This window comes from Littorina saxatilis, linkage group LG6 (genome assembly GCF_037325665.1).
Source record: "Littorina saxatilis isolate snail1 linkage group LG6, US_GU_Lsax_2.0, whole genome shotgun sequence".
In the NCBI taxonomy this organism is placed as follows: Eukaryota; Metazoa; Mollusca; class Gastropoda; order Littorinimorpha; family Littorinidae; genus Littorina; species Littorina saxatilis.
The window spans coordinates 41,080,803-41,091,345 of record NC_090250.1 but is presented as its reverse complement, the minus strand read 5'-3'; the positions used below and the strand labels follow the sequence as shown (position 1 = coordinate 41,091,345).

Genomic DNA, 10,543 nt, shown 5'->3' with positions numbered 1-10,543 from the left:
TCGTTGTTGGTGCTGCTGTTGATGGCGCAGACGGTCCAATTCTTCTTGCACAAATCTGGCAAGTGCACTACCGGAACGGACACCCAACGCTTTGCCCCTAGCGGCAATCTGCTCATGCTCGGCACTAAGACTAACCGAGTTTCCAGCTGATTCAGAAAATACTTCGCTATGAGTAGGCGGAGTACATAACTCATGGCCGGAAAGAGACAAAGTCGGGTCAGGCGTAGAAAAACTAGACAGGGCCGCGTTTCGAGTTTTCCTTGCGGACATATTTATCTTTATCTTCAGTAAACAGTGAAATAAAAAGGAAAAAGTATTTATGGTACTTCTGAATGAAATGAGCTAGAACACCAATAAATACCGAACAAGGAAAACAAGCTTTACAAATGAACGTTTTCTTTCGCAAAATGAATAGCAGTACTATGCGCGGAAAACACCGACTTCTGTCACTGTTACGACGGTAGTGACAAAAGTAATGAACTCTAGTGCTATCACACGAATGATATTCAATAAACAGGTATCACAAAGACATGACAAAACAAGACAAAACAATATCAGAAAAACAGAAGGCAAACAGAAAAATCTGAGGTGACGATGAAAAGTTAGGATAGACCCACTACTTCTAGCTAGCTATCCCAATCATAATCCCGGACGAGCCCCCATTTGTCACACCCACATATGCACACACACATATGCGCAGTCTGTCATCCACAAACTCACAGAATTTTCTTTCTCTCAAACTGTAAAAAGGTACAAAACACAATAAATGAAGTTTATACGTTTCTTGAACAAAACAAAACACTCAAAACTCACATTTACACATCAAATAACCCCAATCCCTTGCCAAAGATAATTAACGTTTACACTCTAATTACTCTCATTCACTCACATCAAATCTCTACCTCGCAAACACACCCTCTTGCTATCACTCCATCATACACTGAAATTACACTTCCTGCATGAGTTATTTTTAGGGGACGGATTTAGCGGAAGAGTTACCGTCCAGCAGGTCTGACAGTGACTTGAAGTGAAGCGAGATCCTGGGTGTAGATGCCCCGAAGACGAATGACGTCACGAGCGCAGAATGAGTTCCTGGCGAAGTGAGTCCATAGCAGCCCTCAGCTGTAGCACGAGTTCCATGCGAAGCGAGTCCATAGCAGCCCTCAACAGTAGAATGGCTTAGCTTGACTGGGCTGGCGGATCATCTCCATCGCTCCTCGGCAAGACAAGAAGAGCAAACGCTCGATCGAGTCACTTTCGCAGTTCTAAATATTATATGAGGCATCAGATGGACAGGAAGAAATTGCTATTCACAACACAATGAGTCACGTTCACATAAAATTTGAGCCCGGTCACTTTTATAGTTTCCGAGAAAAGCCCAACGTTAAGTTGTGTGTTGCCGAACAGAAAAGGCTAGTTATCTCCCTTGTTTTTCTGATAACGTTCGTAAAAGGCTACAGATGTAAATACTTTGATGTAAAGAATAATCCTACAAAGTTTCAATCACATCCGATGAACTTTGTCAAAGATATAAAATGTCTAATTTTTCCTTTGACGCTGACCTGTGACCTTGAAAAAGGTCAAAGGTCAACGAAACCATCGTTAAAGTGTAGAGGTCATTGGAGGTCACGACTAAACAAAATATGAGCCCGATCGCTTTGATAGTTTCCGAGAAAAGTCCAACGTTAAGGTGGTGTCTACGGACGGCCGGCCGGACGGCCGGCCGGACAGACTAACACTGACCGATTACATAGAGTCACTTTTTCTCAAGTGACTCAAAAACCGCAACCACATCCTGGTTGCATGAAAGCATACACGAAATTCCCCTGTCAAATGAAGACAGCTCCCTTTTGCTCTATGAAAGCAAAAGTAACGTTCAAATGAAGAACGGATTCCAGTCTGGAACGCAGACTACTAGCCCTGTAAACGGCTACGGCAAGAATGAATAAAACTGACACACAACTGAATTTACAGCGCACCTGAGATACACCCGATACACCAGAATTTAGAGAAAACCGTGCCGCACGAAAACTACGAATGCTAGCTGTCTCACCTGGCAGGTAAACGACAGCACAAAGAACAGGCGCTTGCAATGATTGCACTAAAGAAATTACAGCTGCTTGTGACACCTTGTCGGTTCCTGATTCCAAAAACATATAGATATGATATGTTTGGATTAAAAACACGCTCAGAAAGTTAAAACGAAGAGAGGTACAGTAAAGCGTGCTATGCAGCACAGTGCAACCGCTACCGCGCTAAACAGGCTCGTCACTTTCACTGCCTTTTGCACTAGCGGCGGACTACGGTCATTGTGAAAAAATGCCGTGCGTTCAGTTTCATTCTGTGAGTTCGACAGCTACTTGACTAAATATTGTATTTTCGCCTTACGTACGCGACTTGTTTTTTCTCCCGCTGCTGTCTGGCTAACTTTATTCAAGTTGTTGACTATTGCACCCGCGGCGTGGGACCTGTTCTGTGGTGCAATCAATAGGTCGTCGTGATATCAGCTTCCTCACAGATCAACGCTTTCCACAGCAGCTTTTTGTCCGTGAGCGGACTACTATTTTGACCGCTGACGTCAGTCCTTTGTCCAGCAGTCCCTCCACACCCTTGTCTTCGTTTGACAACTTCTGAACAGGCTAAGCGACTTAATTTTCACAGATTTGTCAGAAAAGAAAACTGTCAGTGTTAAACTGATAGACAAGCAAGTTCTGAGTGATTCATTGGAACCCGGATTTTGAGTGGAAGAACTTGAGACTCACACAGTACAACTGCAAGTTCTTTGCTCATTTTATTATAGGGAATTGAATTTTGTCCTGCACCATCAATAATTTCAGTCATGAACTCCGTATGACGTTTGAACTGAAATTGGCACGCCTGACAACGGTGACCAGGAAAATGTGACAACAATGGCCCCAATTCTCCTTGAATATGCTGAACTGTATTAAATTATGATACACGGTGTCTAATCTGATGTTTAATCTTTATACGTCCTTGTGCAATATCGTTTTGTTATTGCGGTGAGGCAGGACTAAATTAAAGGCAAATTTCTGTTTTTATAAAGACAGACAATAAAGTATTGGTTCTTGTCCTTGTTTTTGTTAACTCACAGTGTAGCAGTTACTATTATACTATATTGACATTTGATTTGTTGATATCGGGCCATTGCAATGTCCGTGCGAACGTGTGTGTGTGTGCACGGTGTGCGTGTTGCTGTTTTTACATTTAGTCAAGTTATGTTTTAACATAGAGGGGGAATCGAGACGAGGGTCGTGGTGTATGTGTGTGTGTAGAGCGATTCAGAGTAAACTACTGGACCGATCTTTAAGAAAGTTTACATGAGAGTCGTCTGTCCACCGCTCGTGGCAAAGGCAGTGAAATTAACAATCCAGAAAAGCGCGGGAGCGGTTGCGCTGAGGAGGATAGCACGCTTTTCTATACTCTCTATTCTTTTTAACTCTGTCACACACACACACATGCGCAGCCAGTCAACCACCGACTCAATAAGAATCTTACATAATAAAGTTCCACAAACACAAATTGTAGTATAAGAGGAAATATTATTGTTCACTTATAAACATATTTATCACACACACGCACACACACTTTTAAGTTAATGACCTGCTGGAGTAAATGGCTTATTTATCGAGCTAGGTAGGCCTAATAAGGGTAATACTCAAATAATCAACTGAGTCCAGCAGTAGATAGAAATCCCGACGACGTAGACGATAGAATGACGGTTGTAGGACGACAGTTAAAGGTGAAGCTGAAGACTGCGCAGACGTAGATGAAGATGTAGATGTAGGTGAAATGTCATCTTCCATTGTTTTAGTCTTCAGTTAACGACAGGGCGACCTGAAATATGCGTAGAGTTAGTTTCATAGTCAATATCACGCTACCCTTTACCCGGCCCGTCTTATGCCAATAACTCCAAAGCAGGATTATATGGACAATGGCAATACAGATTCACACACTCATAAACCCAAATCACTCAGGCTGGCAACCATTTAAACATATTCAAATTAATGTTCAAACTAGCTACTAGCATCAATATATTAACAACACGATTTAATTATTTCTTAGATATAATCATGACTATCATAGGCAAAGTACAAGTATACAATAGTAGAAACCCATTATAGGGCCTACTGCACTTGGCAGACAAGCAAACAAACAACAAACAAACAAACGGCCGGTCGACTCGGACGTATGCATATATATACAGTGATGTACATTTTTCTAGCAGCCTTTAGGACAATTGTCCTGAAGACTGAAAATCAATAGGACACAGTGTCCTGAGATTGCAATTTCAATAGGACAAAAACACGACTCGTAAAACCGCATTTAAAAATATTTTTCAGTTTAAATTCTTCCACCTTCCACTTTCACCATCACTCTCCACTTCGACGAGTTCGTTCTCGGTTGACGTTGTTGTTGGTTCAGCTGAAGCCACAGTGGCTGGAGAACGCAGCATGGACATCAATGTCTGCTGATTTTTATCTGCTTTGAGATTTTTTTCGGACCCATGTCGTTTCTCTTTCGTTTTATTTTTGTTCGAACGCACAACGGTTTTTCCGGATATTATGACGAAAAGTAATGCCTTGCGCATGTGCGAACATGCACGGGTGGTTCCCATTGGTTTAAACGATTTATTGCTGAGCCAATGAATGCACTCGAGGCACCATATGGGTTCGGTTTTCTTTTTTTCTTCTTGGTCCATCTTGAGGATAAATTAATTCAAAGAATCAGATCCCATATGGTGCCTCGTTCACTCAACAAACTGGTCACACGCAGTACATACTGTCGCTTGGCAAAACCGAAACCAGCTTTCCTCACGCAGAGTTTAGTTTCGCTTGGCAAAACCGAAACAAGCTTTCCTCAGTCTTGAAAATTGAACAGTCCGCATGTCCGCTTCATTGTCAAAAACGATCGGACCCTTGACCACTTCTTCTGTATGTTAATCGGACCTGTGTCCTGCTGGGGTTAAAGCTATAGGTCCTGGGGAAATTGGATCGGTCAGAGACCGAAGACCGACTAAAATGTACATCACTGTATATATATACCAAAGTAACAAACTACATGTCCCTAAAGTTATTTCCTATAAATCCGATACATATATTACAAAATTAATAAAGACTCACCGCATCTCGGCCGCATGTACAAGACAAATCATTATGCCCTTCACCAGTCCGATCTCTGAAACCGGACCTACAGCTGCTGTGGCTGGATTCGCTGCTTGGAACGCAAGCCTTCCCCGAATGAAGTATTATTCCCCAGTTTCTAAATTCATATCAAATGAAGACAGTTCACAACATTTACAACGTAAACTACGAAAAACACGAGAAAAACCATATAGCGCACACACAGGCAGTAAATCCCAAACACCAACAACAGGCGCTTGCGATCGGTCTTTTCTACATACAACAGGCGCTTGTGACACTCTCTGAACGTGTTTTTAATCCAAATATATCATATCTATATGTTTTTGGAATCAGGAATGGACAAGGAATAAGATGAAATTGTTTTTAAATCGATTTCGGAAATTTAATTTTAATCATAATTTTTATATTTTTAATTTTCAGAACTTGTTTTTAATACGAATATAACATATTTATATGTTTTTGGAATCAGAAAATGATGAAGAATGCGATAAACGTAAATTTGGATCGTTTTATAAAAACAAATTTGATTACAATTTTCAGATTTTTAATGACCAAAGTCATTAATTAATTTTTAAGCCTCCAAGCTGAAATGCAATACCAAAGTCCGGCCTTCGTCGAAGATTGCTTGGCCAAAATTTCAATCAATTTTATTGAAAAATGAGGGTGTGACAGTGCCGCCTCAACTTTTACAAAATGCCGAATATGACGTCATCAAAGACATTTATCGAAAAAATGAAAAAAAACGTCTGTGGATATTATACCCAGGAACTCATGAAAAATTTCATGAAGATCGGTCCAGTAGTTTACTCTGAATCGCTCTACACACACACACACACATACACCACGACCCACGTCTCGATTCCCCCCTCTATGTTAAAACATTTAGTCAAAACTTGGCTAAATGTAAAAAGCGTGCTAAGCAGCACAGCGAAACCACTACCGCGCTAAACAGGCTCGTCAGTTTCACTCCGTTTTGCACAAGCGGCGGACTACGGTCATTGTGAAAAAAATGCAGTGCGTTCAGTTTCATTCTGTGAGTTCCACAGCTTGACTAAATGTAGTAATTTCGCCTTACGCGACTTGTTATTTAGTCAAGTGTGTGTGTGTGTGTGTGGCCGGTGTATCTTTGAGGTGTGGGTGGGGGTGCAGTCACTCAAAGATGCTGAGTGAGGCTAAGGAAGAAGACAGGCGGTGAGGGTCAGAGGGAGGAGGAAGCAGCGCGTGCAACTAATATGAAACCAATCTCAGGTACGTGCGCACTGAGGTCAGAGGTAGGGCACCCAACACATCTACTATTCCAAATCTCTTCCGCTCGATCTCTATCCCCATCACAACTTACGTCAATGCATTAACAAAGCTTTTTTATGCCATGATTTACCGTCCACCAATGCTCTTTTCATGCAGTCTAGAATCTCGATAATTTTGAGAGGAAGCTGCAGAATAGCTCCGTTTGACAACACATTGCCCATTCCGACCTTCAGCTTTTCAAGTTTTTTGTTTAGGAGACAATGCCGGTCCAGAAAATCGCGACAGGTAACTGATCTCCATTTCAGTCACGCTTTTTTTTCCCGGCTCGCTGCAAGCTTTGGCTCAAGCCTTCGGATTTTTAAGAAGGAAACAGTTTCTGACGACAAACGCCAAACGGTGTGCTCTAAAACGGATCGTCTCAGGTGAATCACAAGGCAAACAATGACGGGAGAAAATCTACCTGTCGGTGTGCTTGAAAGGGTCGCCGCGCTAAGGTCAAAGGGACGCACGAGACCCGCCGTAGACGTCACAGCTAACCTAGCCAGAAAAGCTTGGCGGGATACGTGTTTCCAACCCCAGTCGCGCTGTTCTTGTGTCATATGTGGGAATGGGACATAGCGCACATGTTTTGGTTGGAGACTCGGCTTGCCACGCACCGGCCGCAGCGGGGACACAAACCCAAACATTGTTGTGAGCAGACGACATGCCCGATCAATGAAAGAAGCGTTGTTGCCACTCGGTGGACTCGCTCGTTTCCAACCTGTGTCGTCAACCCGCTGGTCAGTTAATGTGGTTCCACACTTTTGCCCGTTGCTGTCTGATCGCCCATCATGACAGGCTCTGGTTAAATGTATGGATTAACCAAGTGGTTGACTTTTCCACCCTGGTGTTGTGTTCGATGACTGACAAAACAGTGGGGTTCATAACGTGTACGATCGTAGGCTACGCGGTTCGTTGCGGATTATTGCGGTCAGTGTTGTCAGTGTCCGGTTTGTGGGGCCGATTGACCGAGTGATCCATTGAGGTACGTGAGAAATCAAGAAACAAGTGCATGTGGGGCGTTGCGGTTTCACAGGTAGGCACGTACTTCGACTCATCTCTTCACAATGATGTGTCATGATAAACGTATTGCACTGCCACTGAGTCGGACATACACACGTTTGATCTCTCTCTCTCTCTCTCTCTCTCTCTCTCTCTCTCTCTCTTCTGGGCTTAAATTAATTGGCTGGTTTCTTTCTGTCCGTGAGGATGCGTTTCCTGTGGGACTGATCTGGGATTATGCCAAGAGTCAGTCAGGTCAGGTTACAAGCAGTGAGATGAATTTCTGATGATTTTGCTAATCATTTTTGCGCGTCCTGTAAACAGCTTACGATAAAGCCAATAGGTAATTCCGCCTTCTCTGATCAAAGATAATCTTTTTGCTCTGACGCCGGGTTCGCCCCGTGCTTTATTCCCTTACCAGCGTAGTTTGTTGTGAGGGCCTCAGACTTCATCCCATCACTACTCTGACGGCAGTGATGAGGAAATGGGGTTTAATGATTGTGAATCATGATCATCGCTTTTTTATATTTAGTCAAGTTTTGACTAAATATTTTAACATCGAGGGGGAATCGAAACGAGGGTCGTGGTGTATGTGTGTGTGTATGTGTGTGTGTATGTGTGTGTGTGTGTGTGTGTGTGTGTGTGTGTGTGCGTGTAGAGCGATTCAGACCAAACTACTGGACCGATCTTTATGAAATTTGACATGAGAGTTCCTGGGATTGATATCCCCATACGTTTTTTTCATTTTTTTGATAAATGTCTTTGATGACGTCATATCCGGCTTTTCGTGAAAGTTGAGGCGGCACTGTCACGCCCTCATTTTTCAACCAAATTGGTTGAAATTTTGGTCAAGTAATCTTCGACGAAGCCCGGGGTTCGGTATTGCATTTCAGCTTGGTGGCTTAAAAATTAATTAATGACTTTGGTCATTAAAAATCGGAAAATTGTAAAAAAACAAAAAAACATTTATAAAACGATCCAAATTTACGTTTATCTTATTCTCCATCATTTGCTGATTCCAAAAACATATAAATATGTTATATTCGGATTAAAAACAAGCTCTGAAAATTAAATATATAAAAATTATTATCAAAATTAAATTGTCCAAATCAATTTAAAAACACTTTCATCTTATTCCTTGTCGGTTCCTGATTCCAAAAACATATAGATGTGATATGTTTGGATTAAAAACACGCTCAGAAAGTTAAAACAAAGAGAGGTACAGAAAAGCGTGCTATCCTTCTTAGCGCAACTACTACCCCGCTCTTCTTGTCAATTTCACTGCCTTTGCCGTGAGCGGTGGACTGACGATGCTACGAGTATACGGTCTTGCTGAAAAATGGCAGCTACTTGACTAAATATTGTATTTTCGCCTTACGCGACTTGTTTTTCATTCGTCCAAATGCGCAGTTAATGTTATTACTTGAATGTGAGAGGCCGATTCACTGATTATGTGCACTACCTCCACGCCCATAACACACACACACACTCTTATATGCCCACGCTCTCATCCCCCTCCCCAGATCTCCCAATTCAGTCGTCAGAATTCATGTCAATAATTCTAGTTCTGTACATGTGTCCAACGGAAGTTTTTAAGTAATAACTGGCAAACATTACGAAAAAAGACATTTCGAAAAAAGACTCTCTCTCTCTCTGTCTCTCTCTCTCTCTCTCTCTCTCTCTCTCTCTCTCTCTCTCTCTGTCTCTCTCTCTCTCTCTCTGTCTCTCTGTCTCTCGATCTCTGTGTAGTGTTGTTTAACTACATATATCAACAACAGCAGGTTCAAAGTTTCATGTCTACTCTTTTTTATGCTGATGACCTGAAACATTGCATGGAGTGAGGCTTTATGTGCCTTCTTAGTATAAAACCATCTGCACGTCATCATACTCTGAGTATATCGCTGGTTTTTAATCATACGATGTTTGCTTTTCATTACTGACCAATTAAGCCAAATATTGAGTGTTTTCACTCAGTGTCAGACCGTGTCATGCTGTGATGAGACAGTAATTCCAAGGCAGGTGTTACTGATAATGTTGTAGGCTGCGACATTGAGATTCTTCTGCGACCAAGCACTGTGTCATCACACCGAGGTTTTTCCATAACGCTTTCAAAATTAAGTAGTAAGGTCATTTTTGTTATGATTCTTACACTCCGGCATAATTTTCATTGATATCATTATCCTAAAATCTCCGATAAAATCTTCTTTGGGAAACTTTTCCATGTGAAATAATAGCTAAAAAGCCATGCTAAAAGACTTGCAATGATCGTGCCAGTTTACCATTAACTGTGTTAATAATTATGAAGGAAAAACCATCGTCATCACAATTTATTTCATAATGACGATTTAATATGTAACCATACAGCGAGGAAAACAGCTGCTCAATTAAAATATGAACTCTGTGTACTTTTATTCCAAGAAGAGAAAAGTAGATTTCTGAGCTTTGATGCATCAACATCGTAATAACATGACTCGTGCCCGCCGGCAACTTCCATGGTAACTATTCCGTCAAATGTTTTTGATGACATTGGACAGAGACACACCAAGTCTTATAGTTTTACATTTACTATGACACGCGCTTTATCTAATACTAGATGAATACCCGCTTCGCCGGGAAGAAGTAAAGCCGCACCGTACGCCGGGTGAGTGGCGCACCGTACGCGATTGACGCCACACGAAGGAAAACTTCTAAAAATAGTAACGGGAATATGGATTGAGCGTTGTGGACAGTGACCTTCTAAAAATAGTAACGGGAATATGGATTGACGCCACACGAAGGAAGGGAGATAAACGCAAAACACTGGAGAAGATAAGGAAGAGTTACTGGGAATGAATCTGGGAAGATGAACAAAAAAAACAAAATCGGTTCAGCACTGCGCGCTGAGAGCACGTGTTGAAAATTACCATCGACCAGGTTGTGTCCGGGGTCTACCTGAATATTCCCACCAAATTTGAAGCAGATCCATCGAGAACTTTGGCCGTGCATCGCGAACACACACACACACACACACACACACACACAGACAGACACAAGTCGTATATATATATATATAGATATATAGATTCCCCAGAGCAGAAGAAACATCGTGCAAA

The 10,543-nt window shown here is 41.9% G+C and overlaps 1 protein-coding gene across 1 annotated transcript in view; it reads left to right on the top strand.

The window, feature by feature from the left end:
* Positions 1 to 7,090: 7,090 nt before the first annotated feature.
* Positions 7,091 to 10,543, top strand: part of LOC138969219 (uncharacterized) — a 43,717-nt gene continuing 40,264 nt past the window's right edge. Inside the window, exon 1 of the mRNA XM_070341965.1 lies at positions 7,091 to 7,485. The gene's annotated coding sequence lies outside the window, so the exon portion shown is untranslated. The remainder of the gene's footprint in view (positions 7,486 to 10,543) is intronic.